The sequence below is a fragment of the Antechinus flavipes genome, chromosome 4 (assembly GCF_016432865.1).
Source record: "Antechinus flavipes isolate AdamAnt ecotype Samford, QLD, Australia chromosome 4, AdamAnt_v2, whole genome shotgun sequence".
NCBI lineage: Eukaryota > Metazoa > Chordata > Mammalia > Dasyuromorphia > Dasyuridae > Antechinus > Antechinus flavipes.
In genome coordinates, this window is record NC_067401.1 from 379,193,647 (window position 1) to 379,218,697 (window position 25,051).

The following is a 25,051-nucleotide window of genomic DNA, read 5'->3' on the forward strand; positions in this document are numbered from 1 at the left end:
AAATTCTCTAAAATTCCTTCCCAATTCTAACCCCATTATCCCATGACAACTCTGTGGTTTCAGAGAATTTTGGAAGATTAAGGAGAGAATCTCTGTTATACAACTTTCTTTCTCCATCAAACAAAACCACACCACCCAAATCAAGCCAGAGATTCTTGGGCCTCCAGCTTTAACTCTTCCCCAGGAACCCAGAGAGAAACCAGATTCCCTTTTCTGATAAAAACAGAAATATTTTATTCCCCCAGTTCACTAGCAATCATGGCATGTTTTACATAAAATGCCCCTAGAAAGCCTGCACTTTTATGCTTTGCCAAAGCTGGCTTTGCTCTTGGCATGGGATGGGGAACAGAGGAAAAATTATGAGTGCGGTTGGGTTTGTTGGCGTGTCTGAGGCTGAAGCGACTACATGTATCAGTAACATGTAATGACAGCCTCCCATCTGTTATTGGAAGCTTTGGGTCTGAGCCTTCATCAAGTTGGAAAAGTTGGAAGGAGAAAATGTCGAGGAAGCAGGATAGGTTCCTCTTCTTCCCCAATTGGGCTCAGAGATGCCTGCAAGACACCCCCTCCCCACAGGGAGACGCTGCTCTTAGCACAGAAGAATGAGGGGTGTGCATACGTGGGCTGGAGTCGGAGAGAACTAAGCCCATTTAGGGCTGGGGCCAGGAGGGAAATGATGGTTGTCAGAGGTTCCCTGGTGAAAGGAATCGTTTACTCGCCTTCAGCACCATAACAAAACCTCTGACCACTGAAACATTTTCTCAGGGATGAATGGAAATTTGAGAAGGGGGCCCATGCTCCTTAATAAGAAGGGCTGAGAATTCAGGGCCAGCCACCCCTGGAAATTTCCCACTGGACCCTCTGGTGGAGAAGTGGAGAATGACTTACCTTGGTCAAGGTTTCTTGGAAGAGGGAGAAAGAAACAGGGAGGAAAGAGAATAGCAGAGAAAGGGAAATTCTAGATTCAGAATAGCGAGGACTTCCCAGCTCTCTTTAATACAAAGTCTGTCATCACCCTACCTTTATTTGCATAAATATTGCCTTATTGTTCACTTCAATTGCTCCAAGCGCACACCTGTTACCTCCCTAAACAGACTGTAAATTCTTCTAAGGAGGCTAGAGCTGGTACTCTCATTCACTTAATCTTACAGACGAAGAAACTGAGACCCGGGGAAATGACTTAAGGTGCCCACAGTCACTCAGTTAGTGAATGAGAGAATAAGTTTTACTGTAGGTCCTTTGAGTTCAAAGTTAATGATTTTTTTTTTCAGGATCACGTCAGTCTCTAGAGATTCAAAAAACAACCTAGCAACAATAACAACAACTATAAAAATCCAGAGGTTGGGGTGCAGGGCTTAGACAATACTTAGCAAGATGGTCCCTGGCTAACTTTCCAGGACACAGGACCAGAGTGTCTACAAGCACCCAGGACTGGACTTCCAGGACAAACAGAACGCAAGTTACATCCAGGCCTTGTCTCCAATTTGAGCAGTAACGTTGCCAGCTAGCATCTATCACGGCGTGATCTGGGAGCCCAAGGCTGCTCGTGTTCGCCTCCGGCGACAGATTAGCCAGCAAGAAAGCTTATTAGGCGCCCCACTTCCCTGCCATCCTCCCCTCCCCCACGAAGCCTCCCCCTCGGGGGACAGGAGGGGGACATTTTCATGGATTTGATAAATGCTAATGGGAATCTGAGATCATAGGCTTGGAATAAAAGGGGAATGTGAGCAGGCGATTATGGAATTTGTTGAGGCTGGAATATGGCTTGTGAGCCGCCAAGAGGAGGAGGAGCTGAAGAAGGAGCCTCTGGGCTAAAGGCAGGACTGACAGGCATTTGGGCCCTGCGTGCTGGAGAAGCCTTCCCTTCTCCTCCTCCTCTCTGAGGCTGCAAATCTCCGAGCCCAAGCAGCCTCCTCAGCCCCTCTAGCCCCTGCACATCTCCAGCACCTGCCTTGCCCCCCTCCTGAGAAACAACAGTCCCTGAAAAAGGCCCCCTGAAATGTGAGACAGAATGAGAATTCTTGTGGATTTAACACTCCAGACTGCTGCCAAGAAGCCTTGAGGGTGGGGAGGGGGGTGGGGAACCATTGGTGAAAAGAAGCCATATCAACCATTAGATGAGTAAGGATGGAATACTCGCTATGTGCCCCGTGCAGTGATGGGGCTGTGAGAACTCCGAGAGGGCTCTGAAACCAGACCTTGGAGAGTCATGTCAAAAGGAAGATGCTTGGGAAAAAAAATCTAAGAATAATTCTAAGGCAACACTTAGACAAATGCAAAGTGGTTATGGTTACAGATTTCATATAAAAGATTGAGATAGAATATTTGTTAGTGATAGATCATTGTGCTCTGGGACTGGTTAAAAAGGAGTTCAAGGTAGTTGCAAAGGCATTGAAATTGCCAGCAGATACTCTTAAGTTCAAATTCAAGGCCTGCTACTTATTATATGAATGGCCTCAGGGACCAAGTCAATTAATCTTTATGGACTTCAATTTTCTCACCTAAAAATAAAAATGAAAGGTTTAGGTCAGATGACCTCTAAGGTCAGTTCCAGCTTTCATAATAATAATAATAATAGCTAATGTCTACACAGCATTTACTGTGCCCCAGGCCTTATACTACAGACTTTACAATTAGTGTTTCATTTGATCCTCACAATGATTCTGGAGGTAAGTGCTATTTTTAATCCTCTTTTTACAGATGAGGAAACTGAGATAAACAGAGGTTAAGTGGCTCGCTCAGGATCACACAGCTTGTAAATGTCTAAGATATGATTTAAACTCCAGGTCCAACACTCTGTATGCGCTGTACCACCTAGGAGCTCTAAATCTATGATTCTATGATCCTCAGACAAAAGTCATCATCTAGACCTAGGAAGAAATCTATATATAGATTTTGAACTACTAGAGAGGAAATGGGGGGAAATGCAAGAAATTATGAACAGGAGCCGGGAGAGTATAGAAAGAATAGAGTTGGAAGGGATTTTAGACATCATCTGTTCATTATTCAATTGTTTTTCAGCTGTGTTCCACTCTTAGTGACCCCATTGACAAAGATAATGGGGTGGTTTGCCATTCCCTTCCTCCCGTTTTTATATATTAGGAAATTGAGGCAAACAGGGTAAAGTGACTTGCTCAGGATCATACAGCTGGTGGGTGTCTGAGGCCGGATTTGAACACATGAAGGTGAGCCTTCCTGACTCCAGGTCCCTGGTGCTCTAGGCTCTATTGTGCCACCTAAGTGCCCCCATTGACATCTACTCCAACCCATTTATTTAGCAAGGTAACCAAGGCTAAGACTAGGGGGGAACGATGTGCATGTTTCCACAGTCATTCAGTAACAGAGCTAAGAGACGCAGATCCTCTGAAAGACCAACATGCTTCCCACTGTCTCATGCTGCTCTTACTATCTCTGCTTAACTCCTCTCCTCTCCCTTCTGGGGCCACCAATCCCTTCAGAGCAGAAGTGAAGACCAAGAACTTGTATCGGCAATTCTTACTTACCGACTTACCTACTGAGGCAATGTTTCCTCTCAGCAAGGTCAGACCCAGAAATCGCTCTTTTTAAATTTACTTTCTTAATGTGTCATTTGGCTACATGGTTTAGGACAAAATAAAAAGATAAAAGTCTTGATTTCCCAAGATAATTAACTTAGAAAAAAAGGAAAAAAATAGTTGTAGAGATGTCTACAAACTTATAAGGATACTGGGATATAGATTGGAAGGGATTTTAGAAAATTAATCTGATCCCCTCATTTTACAAATAAGGCCCCAAAAAGATAAGGTGATATACCTAAATTTTTTTGTTTGTTTTTTGCTGAGACAATTGGGATTAAGTGACTTGCTCAGGGTCATACAGGTAGAAAGTGTTAAGTGTCTGAGGCAGATTGAACTCAGGTACTCCTGACTTCCGGGCTGGCACTTTATTCACTGTGCTATCTAGCTGCCCCAATATACCTAATTTTTACAGTCAACAAATAGTGAGTCCAAATTCAGTGTTCTTTTCAAAACTTAAACTATAACTTGTAATTCAGATTAGACAAGCAAACATTAGTTGAGTGAATAGAGTTCTAGACCTAGAGTCAGAAAAACTCATCATCCTGAACTCAAATCTGGCCTCAGACACTTCCTAGCTGTATAACTCTGGGCAAATCACTTAAACTTTTTTCTTCTTCAGTTTTCTCATCTGTAAAATGACCTGGAGAAAGAAATGGTAAATCACTTAAGGATCTTTACCAAGAAAACCCCACATGGGGTCACAAAGAATCAGCTATGACTAAAATGCTTAAACAACACCTCAAAACCAAAAATACTTGTACAGAATAGAAATAGTAAAGCTAGTCTTTTCCTAAGAGACAAAAGTCATAAGGCATTCATTCCCTCTTTAGCCCTGATTAAAACAAGATTTCCTTGGTCAACAATATAGCATTTTCACTCTTTCTGTTGTTTTTTCTCAGATTTTTTTTTTCCTTCTTGATCCGATTTTTCTTGTGCAGCAAGATAACTGTATAAATATGTATACATATATTGGATTTAAAATATATTTAAACATATTTAACATGTATTAGACTCTCTGCCATCCAGGGGAAGGGGGTGGGAGGAAGGAGGGGAAAATTTGGAACAGAAGGTTTTGCAAAGGTCAATGTTAAAAAATTACCCATGCATGTTTTGTAAATAAAAAGCTTTAATAAAAAATTAAATAAACCAAAAAAAGATTTCTTTGGTCAATGGTGGAATTTAGAACAGGGTTTTTTAAGAGAATTGATTAGCAGACAGTGCTGAAGAAGAAAATAGTCATTCTAGACAGGAAGATGACTTACCCTTTTGTAGATTTCTTACCAACATAAAAATCCCTTCACTAAAAGTCACCTCCAAAGGTCAACTAATCTATCAGTCTCTAAACAGGACATCCCTAAACCTAGCTAGACAAATGAATCTATCTACTCAATAATCCAATCTTTCACTTACCAATGACTTCTGTTTTGTGGGTCACATAGAAAGTATTTGTTGAATACTTACTATTCAAAATAAGCAAGTAATTATTAAGGGTTTATAATGTGCCAAATGCTGATAAACTTACTCTTTGAGTTTCAGCATAAATTATTGTCCTTCTTCCTTGTAGAAAAAGACTAGGACAGAATCTCAGACCTGAGAAGTACCTTCAGAGCCATCAAGTGAAATCTCTACCTAGGCAGAAATGTCCTCTGCAAAGTCACCGTGTAGATCTTGCTAAAAAGTGAATTGACTGGTGATCTGTGGAAAGTAAGGGGCAGGGAAGGGAAATTTGAGACAATTCTAGAAATTAAGCCCTAGAACGTTGAGGAGAGAATTGGAGTGTTATTGTTTTTCCTTCCTTTTGAAAGTCCTTCCATTGACGTCAGGAGTGTTATTTTGACTTTGTATGAAATGAATTTAAGTGAAGCAGAATTGCACAAAGTCATCAGTCACACCCTCTCTTCCTGAGTCACCCTTGGAAAACTTATCCTAACAGTAGCATTAGATGTTGAGAAATTAGCCCTGCTCATCCCCACTGCTCCTAATGCTTCCTTCTCAGATCAAATTAAAGCAAACTAAAAATCCCTCCTCTTCAAATACTTAAAGACTTTGATGTCTTATTTTCTATGAGCTATGAATCCCTCATTGCTTTAAATGATTTTTATATAATATGGCCTTGAGACCTTTCACCATCTTAGTCTTTCTGATAGGCTAGCTCATTGAGGTCTAAAATATCTCATTGGTTTCTAAAGTTCTACAATATGACATCCCAAACGGAACGCTCTTCTCCAGGTGTAGTCTGAATGTGGCGAATTACAGTGAAGCCATCACCTCCCACATTCTGAACATTTGGCACCTCTTAATACTAGTTAAATATGGCATTATCTTTTCTGACTGCTGACTCACATTGAGCTCAAAGTCAACTAAAACCCACAGACAAGATATAGTTTCTTCCCTAATGGAGCTTATGACCAAGTAGGTGAAATACATAAATAGAATCAGAGAATCTCAGAGTGAAAAAATACTTTTAGAAACTTTTGAATCTAATCCAAATAACTCCAAGATGAAGTGATAAATGAAAAGCATATAATAAAGTATCAGTAAAGTGCTAAATTACCTACTTGGAGAAAGAAACATCTGGACTTCATGGAAGAGGTAGGATTGAAAATGAGTTATAAAGGATATCGAGGACTTCACTTGGTAGGGCTAGGGGATGATTGAAGGTCATTTGAGAAATGACAAAGAGGAACAGTAATACATTTGGTAGGCTTAGAATTCCACATGAAAGAGATTAAATTTAACTGGCCTACAACAGGGAGCAATTGAGGAATATGGGATTATAGGAGCTTAGATTTAGAACGGCAAGATCCAGTCCACTTATTTTACAGAAAAGAAAATTGAGACAAAAGGAATTACCCAAATTCATGCAGTAAATAGCAGGGACAAATTTGAACCTAGGTCCTCTGATTGCAAATCAAATCTTATGGCATATTATGGCTCTACATAAATGCAAGATTTAATTATGAAAATGGCTATCCCTGAAAACGACTATACAATGACTTTTGGGGTTAGACTCATCATGTGTTCAAAAATTACTACTTATTCATTGGTTAATAACTGATTAGTTTAAACACTCATGTTAATCAATACAGAACCAATATTGAACAAATCCTTGACTAGAATCAATCAACAAACATTTATTAAATATCTACTATATTCCAGGCATCCTATGCTAGCAGAAGAAATACAAAGAAAAATAAAACAGAAGCACATTCCCTTCCATCAGGGGAAACAACACGTATATAGATATTACAAAACATAGGGGAAAATATGAAAGTAGGGAAATATGCTAGTGGGGAAAGGGACTCTTCCTGGGAGGATTAGAAAAGGTTTCATTTCAAAAGTATTGTTTGACCCAAATCTTTAAAAGTCCCAGCTATTCCAAAAGTCAGAAGTAAATTCTAGTATTGGAGGCAATCAGCACAAAATCATAAAAAGGGGAAATGGAGTTTCATGTAAGGAATATCAAAAATACAAGTTTGGACTAGAAAGTATGTGGGCAAAGGAAGACCCAGAGAAGTAATATTATTGGTTGGAGTCACATTGTGAAGAGCTTTCCAGAGGATGGATTTTATTATGAGGTTGAGGTAGAAGGGTAGAGATGACCACTTCTTTTGTACTTGTGCTTTAGGAAAATCACTTAAGTAGCTGTGTGAAGAATGGACAGGAGTGAAAAAATATCTATAGCTCACCTAGCTCATCTGTGTTCTGAAAGGACAGCACTTCAGGAAGATCCAGGCAGGAGTGTGAGAGCCAATTGTTCAATTTTCAATACAAGCACTCACACCTTGGAAACTGGCAAACACTACAGATCAAGACTTAATATAATGCTTTGTTGAAAAAGATGGAGAAATATCTTAATGATGCAAATTCAACTTGAAGGCATATATTTTGGAAAGCCATTTGTTAAACATTTACTGGCACACCTGAGTCCAAGCCTCGATGGCAAGAAAATAATTTTTTAAAAATCCAATTTCAATTTGCTTAGCAATATACTAGAGGAAGGAGACTTAGAGTTAGAGTTAGAAAATCTGATTCAGGTTCTGCTATTTACTATCTGTTTAGTACTCGTAAATTATTAAAGCTCTCTTAGTCTCTGTTTTTTCATCTGTACAATGGGAGTAAGGGAGAGACAAGATCATCTTTGAGGGTTTTTCCCAGTTCTAAATCTCTCAATCTAAGCAGTGATCAGTGCTTAATGACCACATAAAATGAGTATCTTTTAAAGGAGCTACAAGAATTCCTTCTTACTCCTCCCAAATTTGCCTGGTATCTTCTAGAATTCAGTTAGATCTTGGTACTACCTGCATCTAACTATTTGTTACCACCAGTGAATAAATGATCTTCGTCCATGGTCTTTTTAACATCCTGGCTGCCCTATGGAGCCACCAAAGGAGTCCTCTACCTTCACTTTGGTCCACTTAGTCTTGATTAAAAGCTGAAAATACAAAGATCCTCAGATAGCAGATTCCCGAAACAAGGAAAATATGCCCCTTGATCTTCATTCACCTGCAGCCCAACCAGTCCTCTCCTTCCTAGTGACAGTGAAAGGGAAGCTGACATGCCAGGAATTATGTGTGACCCCCAACCTTAGCCTCTGCTCTTAGGAGCTGGTCAGAAAAGTTGTTTGAGAGACAGATCTCTCAGCCCTGTGGAGGAGCTGTCTATATCCCCAGGTGAAATCTGTTCTGATTCTTCTTCATTCCCATTTCCAATCTGAGCCTTTGGGGAATGAGGATAAAGTCATAGTTCTAGGACTGCCCTTAACTGTGAAGTTATGGGGTATTTCCCCCAAAACCCATGTTTGTCATTTGTTTTAAAAAAAAAACCTTCAACTGTGAGGAAAATTCTACTATGTTTAGGTATGAGATTGCAGAGACTGAAATAAAATTGGGGGGAGGTGGTGAGGAGAAAAGGAGAAGAGATAGAGACCAATAAAAGAGAACGAGAGAGAGGTAGAGAGAGGCAGGGGAAGACTGAGAGACAGACCAAAAGAATTTCCACTTAAAGTCAGCAACAGTAAGAAGACAACATTCTATTTGAGTAGAACTCTGTACTTGGATTGAAGAGGGCTTGTATTCAATTCCTACCTCAGACATAATTGTGTGACCCCAGACAAATGAGATAGTTTCTTCAACTGTAAAATGTGACATCTTAGACATTCCCTTTCCCCTACTTCTAGGGCAGCTAGGTGGCCCAGTGGATAGAGTGCTGGAGCTGAAGTCAGAAAGGCTCATCTTCCTGAGTTCTAATCCAGCCTCAGACACTTACCACCTGTGTGACCCTGGGCCGGTCACTTAACCCTGTTTTCTTCCCCCTCCTCTTCTGTAAAAATGACCTAGAGGAGAAAATGGTAAACTATTCCAGTATCTTTGTCAAGAAAACTCCAAAATGGAGTCACAGAGAGTAAGACACAACTGAACAACAGCAGCAGCAGCAGCAGCAAACACCTTTTAGTTCTATACCTATGAAAACAGAGGATCCCAGACTGGAGAAGGAAGCCATTGTACCTGCTGTGAGATAAATCTCTACTTTTTCTTTTTTTGTCCATGTCAGAATTAATTCAGGAAGGAGGCTTAGGTGGAGGTAGAAAAACTGGGTGAGATGAAGAGGTGGGAATGAGATAAAGGAAAAGGGGTGAGATAGAAAGATGTGCCCTTCAATCCTTATCCATCATTTTCTACCTTGATGGCATGCAAATCTGCAAGAGAGCTGAGACAGCGGTCGATCTGTGTTTAGTCTTAATGCATCACCCCCTGGGGATTGGATCCTTTCACCATGACAGAGTCACGGAGACAGGCAGCTCTTTAAAGACCCAAGTCATTTGAGCATCACCACCCAGGCCACACGGGTGGCTTGTTGTCTCCACAGCCCCCTCCTCCCACTCCTGAACATTGGTGGATTGACATTAACTCCTCTCTGCAAAGGTCACTGCTAGAGCCTGGGCAGATCCTGAGTCCTTTGTATATTGGATTTGGCAACAGACCATTCCTGCTCAGAGTAGAAGAAGAGGAGGGAAAGGGGAAAGGGGGAACTGAGGCAGGGGCTGGAGGATACAGTGATTATATTCTCGTGATCCCACTCCTGGATTAATTTAAATGCACCAGCCTCCTAGGAATTTCTCTGACTCCAATTTCTCACCACCCCAATCCATCCTATATATCAAAGCTAGATGAATCTTAGCTAAGCACTGAGCATCATTTTTTGTATATACTTGGTGATTACTTTTTTATCTGTGTACAGCTTCTATCTTCATTTTTCACCAGGCTGTGCTCCTCTGAATTTGTCCACCTTGTTCCAGAGACCTCTTCATCATAGAAAATCATTTAAACCTTGAAATTCTCAACTCAGAAGTACTTGCTACCCCTAGGGTCCTCCCCTCAGATTGGATGACTTCCTAGAATCTCCCTTTAAGAAGGGTACCTAAAGTGACCATTTTTAAATTTCTTTCTAGGTTGCACTCTTCCAGATTTCTTCATGGTCGCTCTGCTTCCCCCTCTCCCAGCCAAGCTGGGTAATTTCTCCCTTTTAGTTTTTGTTTTGTTTTGTTTTGTTTTTAAGCATTGTCCTTTTTTTTTATTCAAATGTAAATTCTTTGAAGGCAGGAGCTGTCTTTCTTTTTGCTTGTATTTGCACTCACCGTGTTTGGCACATGGTAATAATAATAATAATAACATGTATATAGAACTTAGTATATGCCACACATTGTACTAAGAACTTTTATGATTATTCTCATTTGATTCTCTCAACAATCCTGGAAAATAGGTGTTATTGTGATCTGCATTTTAAAGATGAGAAAATGGAAGAAAACTTGTTTAAGTGACTAGTCCAGGGTCACACTGCTAGTAAATGTCTGAGTCTGGGTTTAATCTCTGGTTTTCAGTGCCCTTAGCCACCTATCTTCTTAATAAATACTTGTTGACTGACTCTATCTTCCCAGTTTCTTCCCAATAAACTCCTTGAAGACAGGGATTGATCCTTTTTTGCTTTTGTATATCCAGGATCCTATTAGATAATGAATTGAATCAAATTAGCAAAGTGAATAAGAAATAAATAATTATAAATAAATTGGATTGTATAACCAGTCTTACTAAAGGCTGAACTGAATTACAAGGAATTTCCTGAGAAATTAGTGAGCTTCAGAACCTAAGCTGCCTTGCACATGATAGGTGCTTAATAAAAGCCTGTTGAAGTTCATGGAGTTTCTTTTTGGTCTGACAGGCCTAAAGAACCATGGGAGTTCATTGAGAGGTAGTGGGAGACGGGAGTAGTTATACAGTCAGATCTGTGCTTTACGCTCTCCCACCTGAATTACTTCTAACACAGGAAGGAAGAAAAAATGTGGATTCATCTTACAACAAGTGCAGAAACAAATGTGTCTCTCCCTTTGGGCTCCTTTGTCTTCTCTCAGTACCAGCCTTGAAATAGAAAGTCTCAATTCCTCAGACTACCCAACCCTTTATTTTCTACCATTCAGTCTATAGGCCAACCAATAAGTATTTATTAACTTCCTAGACTGGGTCATGAACCTTGCTAAGTACTGGGCTTGCAAATTCAAAATTGAAACATCCCTAACTTCAAGAATATCCTATCCTATCAAGGGAGATTAACAACAACAATAATAATAGTAATATAATAATTTTAAATTTACAAAGCACTTTGCAAATATTTTCTTATTTTGTTCTCATACCAACCCTAGGAGATAGGTGTTATTATTATTGTCCCCATCTTATAGTAGAGGAAACTGAGGCAGACAGACTTAAGTGTCTTGCCCAGGATCACACAGCTAGTATCTAAGGCTAGATTTGAATTCGGGTCTTCTTGACTTTCAGTCCTTATCCCCATTCATTGTATATATACTATATATATATATATATTCTACATAATATACATATATATACACATAATAATCTGCATAAATAATATACAAATATATGCAAAATAAATTAAAGTTCATTTTTAAAGGGAGACACTAGCAGCTGGGGTAGGGTGGGGAAGCAGATCAGGAAAGGCTTAGTATATCAAGGAAGGTAGCTCTTAAGCTGAGGTTTGAAAGAAACAGCTGATTCCAATAAGAAAAGGTAAGTGATGAGTAAGGGCATCCTCTAACACTTCTTTAATCAGGTTGGTCTCGGCATAGTACCTGCTCATACCCTGCTCATTTCCCTCTTCCATACCTCTACTTTTATTGTATCCCTAAATTAGAATATCGTCCCCCTTCTCCTCTGACTATTGATCGCCTTCAAAGTCTAGATCATGTCTTCCCACCTCCTTGAAATCTTTTAGGAACACTCCCTTGCCCATTATTGGCTTCCCTCTCTTAGACAATCTTTATAGAATTTAGAAGCTCTGCCAAGTAATATATCACTTAATATACTGTCCCGCATTACTTCCTTGCCAATTCGTGTGTATTAGTCTTCTCTCCTATTAGAGAAGTGATTTCATCAGGACAAGAGGCATTGTATTATGCTTTTGTGTGCCTCCTACAGTGACATCCCCACTCCACCTATTTCAGGGGCAGAGGAAAGGCCCCTGATTTGCTGATTTATTATTGATTGATTGAAAATGAAGAGGTGGTGTCTCCAGCTTTGCATTTAATCAGGCAAAAGACCAAAGGGATTGAGAAGGCAAACTGAAGGTAGGATACAAGGGTTCTGGCTCCATTCAAATCTACTTTGAGGTAATGCTGTTTTAAATAATAACTGATATTTATACAATGATTTAAAATTTGCTAATCAGTTTATATGGTTTATTGCAGTGGGGTGGAGGGTGGGAGCCCAGACCAGTGATTTTTCACTGGGAGAAGGAAATCTCAATGAAGTTACTCCCTGTAGCAACTGAGACTAGCACCTTAGCATCTTAGAGAGTTGTCTGGCACAATGAGAAATTAAGTGACTTACCCAGTGTCACACAGTCAGCTTGTGTCAGAAGAGATTATTGAATACAAGCCTTCCTGATTCCAAAGTCAGCTCCCTCTATATCAAGTCATTCATATAGAGAGACAGAAATAGACACAGAGACGGAGACAAAGAGACACATAGAGGGAGAGGGAGAGGGAGAGGGAGAAGGAGAGGGAGAGAGGGAGAGAGAGAGTGGGGTAGAGAGAGAGAGAGAGAGAGAGAGAGAGAGAGAGAGAGAGAGAGAGAGAGAGAGAGGGAGAGAGGGAGAGGGAGAGGAGAGGGAGAGAGGGAGAGGGAGAAGCAGAGGGAGAGGGAAACAGTGAAAAATGAGAGGCAGAGATAGAGACAGTTATTGGAGATACAGAGAGACATAGAGACAGAAATAGATAGTGAGATAGGTAATAGATGGAGATAGATATACAGATATAGAGATAGATACAGAGATGGCCAGATGACAGACAGACAGATAGATAGATAGATAGTTTATTAAGCTGTTAGTTATGTCTCAGAAACTGTGCCACACTGTGGATACAAAACCAACCAAACAAAAACAATTCCTGCCCTCAAGGAGTTTATATTCTAATCAGAGAAAACCACACTTAAAGGGGAACTAGAGGATAAGAAAGAAGATGGCTGGATTAGTTTGGAGTTAATAGGGAAGCAGTGTGGAGGCTTGGTTCTGAGGAAAATAAGGTAAAAACTCACCTATCTGAGCTTTTTATATTATGTATATATTTTCCTATTTATTTCTCATAACAATCTTATCTAGTCTCCAAAGGAGACTATAAATCTTGCCAGGAGGAGAAGCAGAAGGTCTTTCCTTTGATATTTTTTGTCCAGGGCATATGATTAGGTTCAATCTAATTTTTGATTGCTGTTTTTCATCTCTGTAGGGAAGGAGGACCCCAAGGCCTGCATTCTTGACCCCTTTTCCACTTGATACCAGTTCCACACATAGCGAATAGTGAAGAAACTCATGAATTCAAATCATAGTAAAACAGAAATCAGGGAAAGCCTTCATAGGAGAATATACACAGACAATACAGAATGCTTTCATTTCCTTTTTTTCCAGGAATCTGGACACCTTGGTTTAATGTATAAAATGCCATATCTAGAGCTTCTCAAGTGCTGAAGAAAGAAAATGAAAGTTCTTTGGTGGGGGGGTAGATATTTTAATGTTCTCTCTGTATGTGTCGGGACAGTTTGGATGTTTTTTGTTTTGTTTTGTTTTGTTTTCAGAAATGAGGGAAAGAGGGAAGTTTTTTAATTCTGGTTATACTTAAATGCCCTGAACTTCTGGGAACAGTCAGGGCAGAAGCTTTCACCTTTGTCCTGACAGATATCAGGTCCTTCTTTAGTGACTTAGTGACTTTAGTAACAAGAAGTCACTAAAGAGTTAGGCAGTATAAGAAGGCAGATTTGGGAGAAGGCAGGGCTAGGGCAGCTTAGGAGATATCAGTCACAGCATGAAAGCCCTAAGGGAAAGGGAAATTTCTAAATGTGACTGGACTGGACTCTGATTACACAGGGCCCGGGTAGGCACTTAGTAAATCTGACCCTGGGAACCCTAGGGAGGGTTTTGGCTTTAAGCTATGAGGTCTGGCCAGACTGCAATTGATAGTAAGCTATGCATTGTACAAAATTATCCCATAAAGCATGGAATAGGCTTTTTTTAAACAAAGCAAATCAAGATGAATAAATATTAATGAATAGTCTTCTCTTTGTGGCAAGAAGGATGTGAGGTTCAGCTAATGACTCTGGCAGCAGATAACATCAGCTGTGAATATTTCATAGAGCTGCTCATTTGGACCTCACAGAGTGAAGGTCCCTCACCCACACATGTAACATGTAGTACTCGCAGATTTGCAAGGGCCACAGGAAAGACAGAAGAGTTTTCTTGATTTCCCTTCTGGAAGAAGGTCTCCATCCTCCAAAACATTTTCTAGAGTTAAGCTACTACCTGTGTGACATTATTTCCTTAATCTCTCTGAGTCTCAGTTCCTGATATGGGAATGGGATTAGAGTAGTAGATGATCTTTAGATCTATGATTCCATCATAACAGGGGATTGACCAATAAGTTTTGTCTTTATGAGCATCAGCGAGTTCAGCTGTTGCAATTCCCCATGTGGAGGAGGTTGCATCCTGGAGATTGGTGGTGGTATGTAATCAAAGTACCTGTTGGGACCATGTGTAGACATTCTAGGTCAAGATCCTTTGCACTATAAAATTGCAAGCCCAAGGTTAAAAAAAATTTTTTTGTCCCTCGTCGCTCCCTAGGCTCAGATTCAGGGAATTGAATCTGTGGCTCTTTCTGTTTTGTGCAAGTTTCCCGGTGAACCAGAAACTTGCCCTACCTGTGAGTTTGTGTGTGTGTGTGTGTGTGTGTGTGTGTGTGTGTCTAAACTTCCAAACTTCCCAGAAAAGTTGAAAAAGCCATAGAATGGTCTCTCCCCTGTGAGAGATAACACCTACATTCTGAGCTCTTCTGAGGCAGATGTAAGTGATATCGTAGTTACTACCATCATCATTATTATTGTTATTATTATTATACGGCTGCCAAGGACATGAAGAGATGCTACAGAGATGAAAAACCTTACAGACAATAAGTGGTTCTTCAAAGACACCATGACCACCCCCCTTACCAGTACCATCTCTTTCTTAGGGGGAGCGCCCCAAGGTGCTGCCAATCAAATCTCTTTGCTTAAGAACTAAATTCACTTAAAACATTTTTTTTAAAAGAAGAAATTAACAAATGGAACTGGAGCACACTTTCCCCCAGCCTTTCTCTGACGTTTCCCCACCCAGAGGCAGATAAAATGCTTCACTTGTCAGTCAGCAGTAAATACCAGGTTTGGCTTTGTACTGTACATCCCCAGAATAGACATCATTAATGGCCTTGATGACAGCCACTGATTTCTGAAGCATGGAAAGGGAGGGAGAGAGAAAGAAAGGGAAAATAAGAGAGAGAGAAAGAACAAGAGAGAGCAGAAGAGAAAAAGGAAGAAAAGGGGGAAAGAGGGCAAGAGAGAGAAGAGAGGGGGAGGGAAAAACAAAGACAGAGACAGAGGATAGAAAAAAGGAGGAAGGGACAAAGAAAGAGTGAAAAGAGACAGAGAGAGAGAAGATAGGGAAAAGGAGAGAGAGAGAGAGAGAGAGAGAGAGAGAGAGAGATATGGATGGATGGATGGATGGATGGATGGATGAGTACTGGAGGATCTAAGTGGTATTTTGTGGCAGACTTTCATATCTTTCTTGGAGTATCATGCTCCTTGTAATTTTGCTCCTACTTTCTCATCATCATCATCTGAAAGATTTAATGGAGTGGATATGGTGTTCATTTCACTCAGCAGGTTTTTTTCTGTTGTTTTTGTTAAGAGAACCATGAAAAGAAAAGATTCATAGAGGCCCAAAGGGGAAAAAATTCACCAGTCTCACTAATGGATTTGGGGAGCCAGACAAATGTTTCCAGATTCTGAGGGTTCCCTTAAATACTTCTCATTAGCTGCACAACTTTCAGTTTGATTTTTGAAAAAAAAAACAATTTTGTGAACAATTAAACCTGTTCCAAACCTTATGAACCATTAAACCTGTTCCAAACAGAAAAGAGAGAAGTTGGGAGTTCAGCATCAATAGAAGATCTATCAAAGGCTTTTTCAGGGGAAGAAAAGAATTGTTAGAAATGTTGTAATGGTGATTCCTGGTCAGATATAAGTTGGATTAAGTGGTCACTGAGACCTCTTCAAACTTTAAGATTTTCTGATTCTGTAGAGACTGGTTTTGTCAGGGACTCAAGTTTGTCCCCCATTTAAAATGCCAGTTTCCAAAAAAAAGGCAAAAAGCAAGGAAAACCATGCTTTCCAGTGCAGTTTGTGTATAGGGAGTGGGAAAGGGAGGGGATGAGGGATGTTTGATTTATATAACAGAATAGGCTTTGGAAATTCTCCTTGGTCCTTGAAGACTGGGGTTTAATATCTTAACATGCCCTCTATTTCCTCTACTTGTCAGGGCTTAACTGCCTCTTTGATGCTGAGTTTTCAGGTATATACCAGCAGGGCTCCTGAGTCCTGGTTCATTAGGGAACTCATGACCTACCCTGCATGGAATATGTTCTATAATAGAATTATAGGAGCTGCAGAAGCAGAGGTATGACCAATGATGAGCACTTGCCCAGGATCTGGGAATGCTAAGTCCCTGTCACTAACAAGTACCTCCACTGTTGTGAATAATAAGACCATGATAGCAGCCTGCTACATCAATGACTCCAAGGATTAAATGCGGGAAACACTAGATTTTTCTATTTAACTGGGCATCCACCCAAACTGTGTGTGACTGCATAAACAGAAGGAGATGTAACTTGTGATTGCTGGTGGAAAAGGTGAGTGTGATGTGATATTTAAATAGAGGATTTATGGACTTGACTGTAGAGCTTCTTGATGGAGATATATATGATGCTCTCTTGGGAAGAGATACACAGACAGACATATAGGGGAATCCATCTTCTCCATGTGTCCCTAACTTCCAGCTTCTGCCTTAAAGACTTCTAGAATGGATCTTTTTCAATGAGATCAGGCTTCTCTTGGCTTGAATTGAATTCTTATCTTCTTCCCAGCTAAAGAGCTTCCTCACACCTCTATTCTCTGATTCAACAGTTTATATTTGTCTATTCACGTATTCATTCATTTATTTGTTAGTTTGTTTACTTACTTTACAGACTAAAAGATAATGGGAATTCAAGACTGCAGCAATGAAGTTTAATGTGAGAATTTATTGAGATAACCAGGAGTTCCCAAAAGGAAAGGAACTTGGACTATTTTAAAAGGGACACAGCTTCTAAGAATACAGAGGGGATAGTCCTGCTGTCCTCTGTCCCAGGCAGACAGCCACATATGGAGCACTTTAAGAATAACATTGATAAGCTGGAGCACATCCAAAATAATTGGTATTCCAGAAGGCCTTGAGGCCTTGCTATATAAGGATAAGTTGAAGGAAGTAGAGATATTTAGCTTAAAGAAGAAAAAATTCAGAGGAAGTATAATAGCTTTCTTCAAGTATCCAAAAGGCTGTCAAATGGAATTGGGGTTAGACATATTATCTTTGGGCCCAGGAGGCAGTAATAGGGCCTTGGAGACCTTTTCTGGGTCTAAAGATATGATCTTATGATAAGTGGCAAAGAAAAGACCTCTAGATTGAATGTCAGAAAAATGTTTTTCTTAACAATTTTTGTTATTGTTTTTGTTCAGTCATATCCAATTCTTTGTGACCCCATTTTGGGGTTTTGCTGACAAGGATTCTGAAATAATTTGCCTTTATTTTCTCCAGCTCATATTTCAGATGAGGAAACTGAGGCAAAGAGGATTGAGTGATTTGCCCAACGTTACACAGCTAATAAGTGACTGAGCTCACATATGAACTCAGGATCTTCCTGACTCCAGGACCAGAGCTTTATCCACTGTGCCATCTAGCAGTGTTAATTCCTAACAATTACAGCGATTCAAAAGTGAAATGAGATGCCTAAGATGGTTAGTAAGTTCCCTCACTTGTCCAGAGGCTGGACAATCATTTGCATGTTGTGGACAGGATTGTATTGTGAGTATGGATTGGACTAGATCAGGGCATTTTGGGCCCTTTATTGTGGCAGTCTGGGCCTCAGCAGTCTGGGGAAGCCTATGGACCACCTCTCACAGTGATATGCTAAATTCCACTTTAAGACTAGTAAAAATAAAAATGAATTTTTTTCCACCCAAATTCACAGACCTCCTAGAATCATAAGAACTCCCAGACTAAATGGAAGCTTTCTTCTGAGTCTAGAATTCTGTGATTGTGCAAATCAAAATTTTGAGAGCTAATAAAGAGAAATGCCTTCATCCATACCCTACACCCTGATTTTCATTCTACCTCCAATTCCTACAGGAGACTGTAGTGTATATTTGGTATGTTCTTCAGCACATTTCATTGACAGTATGCCTCTTGATTACGCTGAGCTATATGTCCTGCCCGCCCTTCTCTGTGTCTAGTATTATGGCTATATGAATAACAGGAATTGTTCGATACTTATACCTTTTGCAGAGGCCAGGAGAAGGATGAAGAATAAAGAAGGGAAGACATGCAAAGATCTCACTCACTCAGAGCACCAAGGTCAGTGGACAGTGGCCATTATTATAAGCACCAGAGATAGGCAACAAGTCACTAGAATCCCTCATACAGTAGTAAGAGTAACCCTAATAACCAATAAGACAGTGGTCATAAAAAATAAAAAGAGCATTTAATGTAATTAGGAGCTAGGAGACCTGACTTGAGGCCTGGTTCTGCCACTTATTCAATTATGTGGGCGAAAGCAATCACAAGTCAAGTTAACAAGAAAGTCTATTAAGGATCTGCAATGTGCCTGGGACTGTGCTAAGTTCTGGGGCCACAAAGAAACACAAAAAATTACTCCTGTATTTTAGATGCTCACAGTGTACTAGAGGAGACAACATGCATTATACAGTGTGGATTAGAAATAATTACAACCTCCCTGAACTTCAGTTGTTTCCTTTGCAAAATAAAAGGGATGGCCCAGATCTTAGATTCTAGTGAGCTGTGAAAGTCTGGGAACAAAGACATAAAAAGGTAAGCGGCCCCAAGTCAACCCCCAACTCAAACTCTACTGTTTAAGCCTTAATTTTCTCCCTCCCCTTGGAACTCACTACCTTACACCCATGTGTACACATTCCTATTACTTATCCCAGCATGACAACACTTGGAGACTTCACCTGCTTCTCTCCCCATAATACAGACAGGAAGGAGTCAGAGTCCTATATTCCCAAAGATGCCATTCAATCAAATGGGACTCTTCTTAATAAATAATGTCTTGCTAGTGACAGCCAGAATTGGGATAAAACATTCATGATCACCAGTCAAGATTTGGAAATCAGATCCATTTCTATTTAAAAATTGACCCTCCTAAGGTCCCCGATGTTATGTCCCCACCATGTGTTACTTACCATCCTCCAAAATCTTTGAGCTTTCACTGTCACATAAGTAACGTGACATATCACAAAATAAATACCCTTGTGCCAAGGACAACAGTATTTTCTGGCATCAAAAAGTATGTGCATTTTAAAAAGGTAGCATTTAGAAAGTGTCTGTAAGGTTGCCCAGTGATCTCCCAAGCATCACATTCTAGGGACTAGAATGAGGAGTAAGCTCAGCTGGTACAACCCAGATAAGCAGTACCAGCCTGGATTAGCTATCACAGTATCCTCACATCTCCCACACTTCTAAACAATACAGTGGAAAGGGGGAAGGGCAGAGAATGCTTAGAGGGCCTCAACACAGTCCACAAGAACAAAGGAGGGAGGAAAGCAAAGTGGTGATGTGAAATGGTCACCGGATTGGGAATCTGAGGGCCCGTGTTCCGATCTTGACCTTCCCTAGCCTTCATCGTTTTCATATGAAAAATGAGAATGTTGGATTAAATGTATTCATTCATTCATTCATCTAAAATTTATGAAGCCTATTTTATGCCAGGAACTATGCTGAAGACCAGGATATAAAGGCAAAAGCAGGAGGAAACAATATCAAAATAGATAAATTATATATTTATACACCTAAATGCATATACATATATACATATACACATACATGTGTGTGTCTATATACATGTTGTATATAGATGTAAATAGTAAACCACTTCAGAATCTTTACCAAGCAAATTCCAAATGGAGTCATAAGGAATGGCTAAAAATGACTGAGGAACAATAATGTATTTGTAAGTATGTATGTATGTATGTTTTTCTGTGTGTGTGTGTATATATACATATATATGTACATATGAAGGGAGAGGGAAAGAGAGAGGGAAAGAGAAAGGGAAAGGGAGGGAGGGAAATGAAGTAAATAACAGCATGATTTCCAGAAGGGAAGGAATTTACAAATTGTAGAACAAAGATTAACACCTAGAAGGGACTTCAAAGGTTATTAAGTGCAACCTTCTCATTTTACAAATGTCACAAAACAGGTATAGAGAGGTTAATCAACTTGCTCTGGCTCACCCAGCTAATGAATGTGTCTGAAGTAGGATTGATTTAAGCCCAAGTGTACCTGACTCAGTTCCAGTTTCTACTCCATTCCACCAAAACTTCTTCTCTCATAGGATCACAATGAGTCTCATGTTAGAGTTGGCCCTTGAACTGAGCCTTTAAGGTTCCTAGAGATTTTATAAGGCAAAGATGAGGAAGGACTGAATTCCAAGCATGAAGAACAAGCTTTGCAAAGACAAAAGAGGTGGCACAGGAATTGGAATGTCAGGTGTGAGAAATATCGAACAGTCTGCTTTGCCTGGAATGCAGGGTCTATGAAGGAAAATAATAGCTGACAAGGCTGGAAAATCTTGTTAGAATCAAGTTATAAACATTCTTAAATGCTAGAGAAAATTGAATTCCATCCTAGAAGCAATGGGGAGCCACTGGAGTGTCTTGAGGAAGGCAGTGACCAAGCCAGAACTGCACAAAAGCAATATCAATTTGGTAGCTATCTGGAGGAAAGATTGGAAAAGTGAGAGACCAATTAGAAGGTTCTTGCCATAGATCAGGCTGGAGGCCACCAGAGTTTGAATCAGTATAGAATGTGTTTGAGTATAGAGATGGGGATGGTTATAATAGATTTTTGAAGGAAGAAATAATTAGATTTGGCAAGTAATTGGACATAAAAGAGGAGGGAGAGTCTGAAACAGCAAATTCAGGTGCCTGAATTGTCATCAACAAATATATAAAAACAGAAGGAAGGAGAGATTTGGGAAAAAAGATGAATTCTCTTTTAGATTTGTTGAGTTTGAGATACCAATAGGATTTCAGGTAAAACGAAGCAATGGATGAATAAATGAGGGAATAAATGAGGGAGTGAAAAAAAATTTTAAGTGCTTACTATGTACTAAGTACTGTTCTAAGTCCTAGTGAGATAAATATAAAAACAAACAGTCCCTGCCTTCAAGAACCTTACATTCTAATAGGAGAAAAAGATGCTTGTATAAAGGAGTATTCTCCAGAGACAGAAGTTTTGGTCTGAAGTCACTGAAATGGTGATAATGTATATGATGTGAAATGCTATTAGTAGTAGGAACATTGATTTGATTACTGTGATCAAAGTTAAAAATATAAAGGGTAAAGGTTAGGCAAAAAGGTATAAGCATAGTGGACAATAAATGCTAAATTGGCTTGGCTAAATGGGACATGAAGGTGAAGTGTACAGGTATCCCTTCCACATCCCAAGAATTAGGTGAGTATATTCACTCATTCATTGATTCATCCATTCTTTCATTCCATTTCCCTTGATCTGGAAAATCCACAATTTTTTTTTTTTTGTTCTTCTCTTCATACCAGAAAAAAAGTGTCTGATATAAACCACAGCACAGTATCTCATAGGCATATAGATTTAGATATGGAAAGGATCTTAGAAGCCTTCAAATTAAATCTCCTCATTTTACAAATGAGGAAACTGAGATTCAAAGAGATTTGACTCAACAGAGGCATTGCAATCACTGGATTGTGTCGCCACACAGCTGCTTACTTAATTTTTCTTTAATATAAGTTTTGACTACAACTAGAAGGATTTGGGAGTGGAAGAAATATAGAATAGAGAAGAGATATGTTATTCAGAACTGAGATTTCATCAGTCTTGTAAATTCTAATGAAAAAACTTCCTCTACCAAAATAAATTGACAAATTTTGTAGGCTTAAAAAGTTAAAAAGGGCAGCTAGTTGGTATAGTAGATCGAGTGCCATCCCTGAAGTCAGGAGGACCTGAGTTCAAATCTGGTCTCAGACACTAAATACTTCCTGGTTGCGTGACCCTGGACAAATCACTTAACCCCAATTGCCTCAGAAAAAAGAAATATATATATATATTTTTTCTTTGTTACTGATTCTTAAACAGATCCAGTGTGTCAAATGTAAAATATGACATATCTTTCTTACTCTGAGGCCTTAGGCCATGTTTGCTCTCATTTAAAAGATATAAGCATGTATACATAGGGGTCAGAAATAAGAGGCTGCAGAGAAGAGAAATTTATGTTTTATTATACTTGGTTATTATTTTTGCCTTAATTTTCCTAACCTGTAAAATGGGGACATCAGTCATTCCTGAAAAATCTCAACAAGTGCAATGGCCTTGGAAATACATTAGCATTTATCATACAGCCAGGATTTGAAGTTTGTGTGTATGTGTGTGTCGAATATTTTAAAAGTATAATAAAGTGCTTTTTTCAAGGCCATCATCTATACTCTTACTTCCCATCTATTCTCAGGAGGCTTGCCCCCACTCTCTCTCCAGAACATCAACTTTAATTTAAAGGCCTGTCAAAGATCTTTGAAGACCTAAATCTTTCCTTCTCCAGCTGGTCAGAGATATTGGCATATTAATCTATTTAGTAATTATGCGAACAAGCTCCAACCATGTGTTATTGAAAATTAAACTATCAAAATGTGTCCAATCAAATCGCTCAATTTCTCAATCCCGTCGTGTCGTTAGATTCAACACCAAGATTAATTATGAAGCAATGGGCCAGGTTCACCAGATGTTCAGCTGACTCTAGTCAAGGTGCATCTGTTTCTGCTTCTAGCTTTGCAGACTCAGTCACTGAGCCCCTAACCACATGTTCTCTCCAGGATTCCATTACCCAGAACCAGCCATAGAGAGACTTGATCAGTATCTTTGCTCACTGCAGCTGTTGTTCAAGGCCATTGAGAGGGAATGATTTGCTTCTTTCCATATTCCCCCAAAGAGAAACTTGAGGGGGGGAGTAGGGAGATGGTGATTAGCTTCAAAGTAAACAGAATTGGAAGGAATCTCTGATGTCATCTTGTCCAGTGAATACCTCGAATTTGCTTTAAATGTGTATACCTGCATGGGTAGCATGGAGCATTGTGAGGAAGGGCCTGTGGCTGGCCCTTGCTAAAAGACATGTAGAACACACGTCCTCTGTCCCCTTGCCAAAAGACATGCAAAAGCAATGGTCCCTGGTTGCTTCTTTCATCTGCAAGATGGAGGGGAAGGAGGAAGGAAGGATTGTGTTGAAGGTAGTTGGCAATTAACCAGAAAGATCTACCTATTCAATACTGAGAACTAAGAAAAAACCAGCTTCCTCGAGTCTTTTCCACCATTTACAGGTTGTCTCTGGGGATCTGGCAGCCTTTCCCTTAGGCTTCCTGCAAAGATGAAGAACAGATTTCTCTCTTCTCTCCTACCTCCCCCAGAAGTTATACTAATTACACACACAGGGCAACAAGAATAGGTGTGTTTGCCTAAATGAAGCTAAAATGGGATTTCAAGTCTCTAGCTATCTCTTCTGCTTTGTGTTTTTTTCTCTGACTTTAGGAGACAAAACAGCAATCCCGAGATGGATAGTTGAGATGTATATTACTAGCCTTGCTAGCTATTCATGAATTCAAGAGTTCAATGGTTTTAGGGTCAGATTCTGACTGCCGGTGGAAAATTTTACTTCTCAGAGAAAGATTAGTACCATCTCCAGGAGAATTTTTCAGTCCAATGGCTAAAGTCCAAGCCAAACCCCAGCTGGCCAGAGAGTTGAATCCTGACTTCCTGCTTATATTGTTCAAACTAAGGTGAGAGTGACATCTGTTTGGCAGTCTCACAAGATACTTTTATTTTTTGAGAGTATATAATAGAATTGGTAGATTATGATTTACATTTTAAGTATGTGTTACTGTATATTTAGGAATCTTTTGTGTTGAAGCATTTCTTTTGTGATAGAGGAAATGAATAGCTGTCCTATATCCAATATCTACTACTTTATACCTGAGTACCTTTCTAAAAGAGACCCTGATTATCACTGTTGTAGAGAACAAAGACATAAAATATAACTAAGCTTGTTTTAATTTTTTTTCCTTAGCGCTCTACTTTGTTGTGAGAAGATGAATTAACAAATATAAAAATATCGAATTTCTTTCTCTGGGTTCAAGCTCCTAGAAAATTAGATCTGTCTTCTTAAACCCAGAGCCAGAGACCTTTATCTGAGAGAAGGTAACTTTTAAGCCTCAAGTCTCTCACACACACATACACATGTATGTCTATACACACACACACACACATATATATATATAGAGAGAGAGAGATTCACATCTAGTTTTGTCCAAAAAACACACACATATAGATATATAGATATATGTTTGTATATACATTTATATATATACACATATACAAATATATATATATACACACACATATACAAATATATATACACATACACATATACAAATATATATACACACACACATATACAAATATATATGCATACACACACATATACAAATATATATATGCATACACACACACATATACAAATATATATATATACATACATACATTGTTATTGTTGTCCAGTCTTTCAGTCATATCTGACTCTTCATGATCCTATTATGGATTTTCTTGGCACAGATACTGGAATGGTTTGCTTTTTTCTTCTCTAATGCATTAAAGCAAATAGAGGATAACTGAATTGTCCAGGATTACACAGCTAGTAAATGTCTGAGTTCAAATTTGAACTCAGGCAAGTCTTACTGACTCTAGGCCCAGTGCTGTATCCACTGGGCCACATAGTTGCT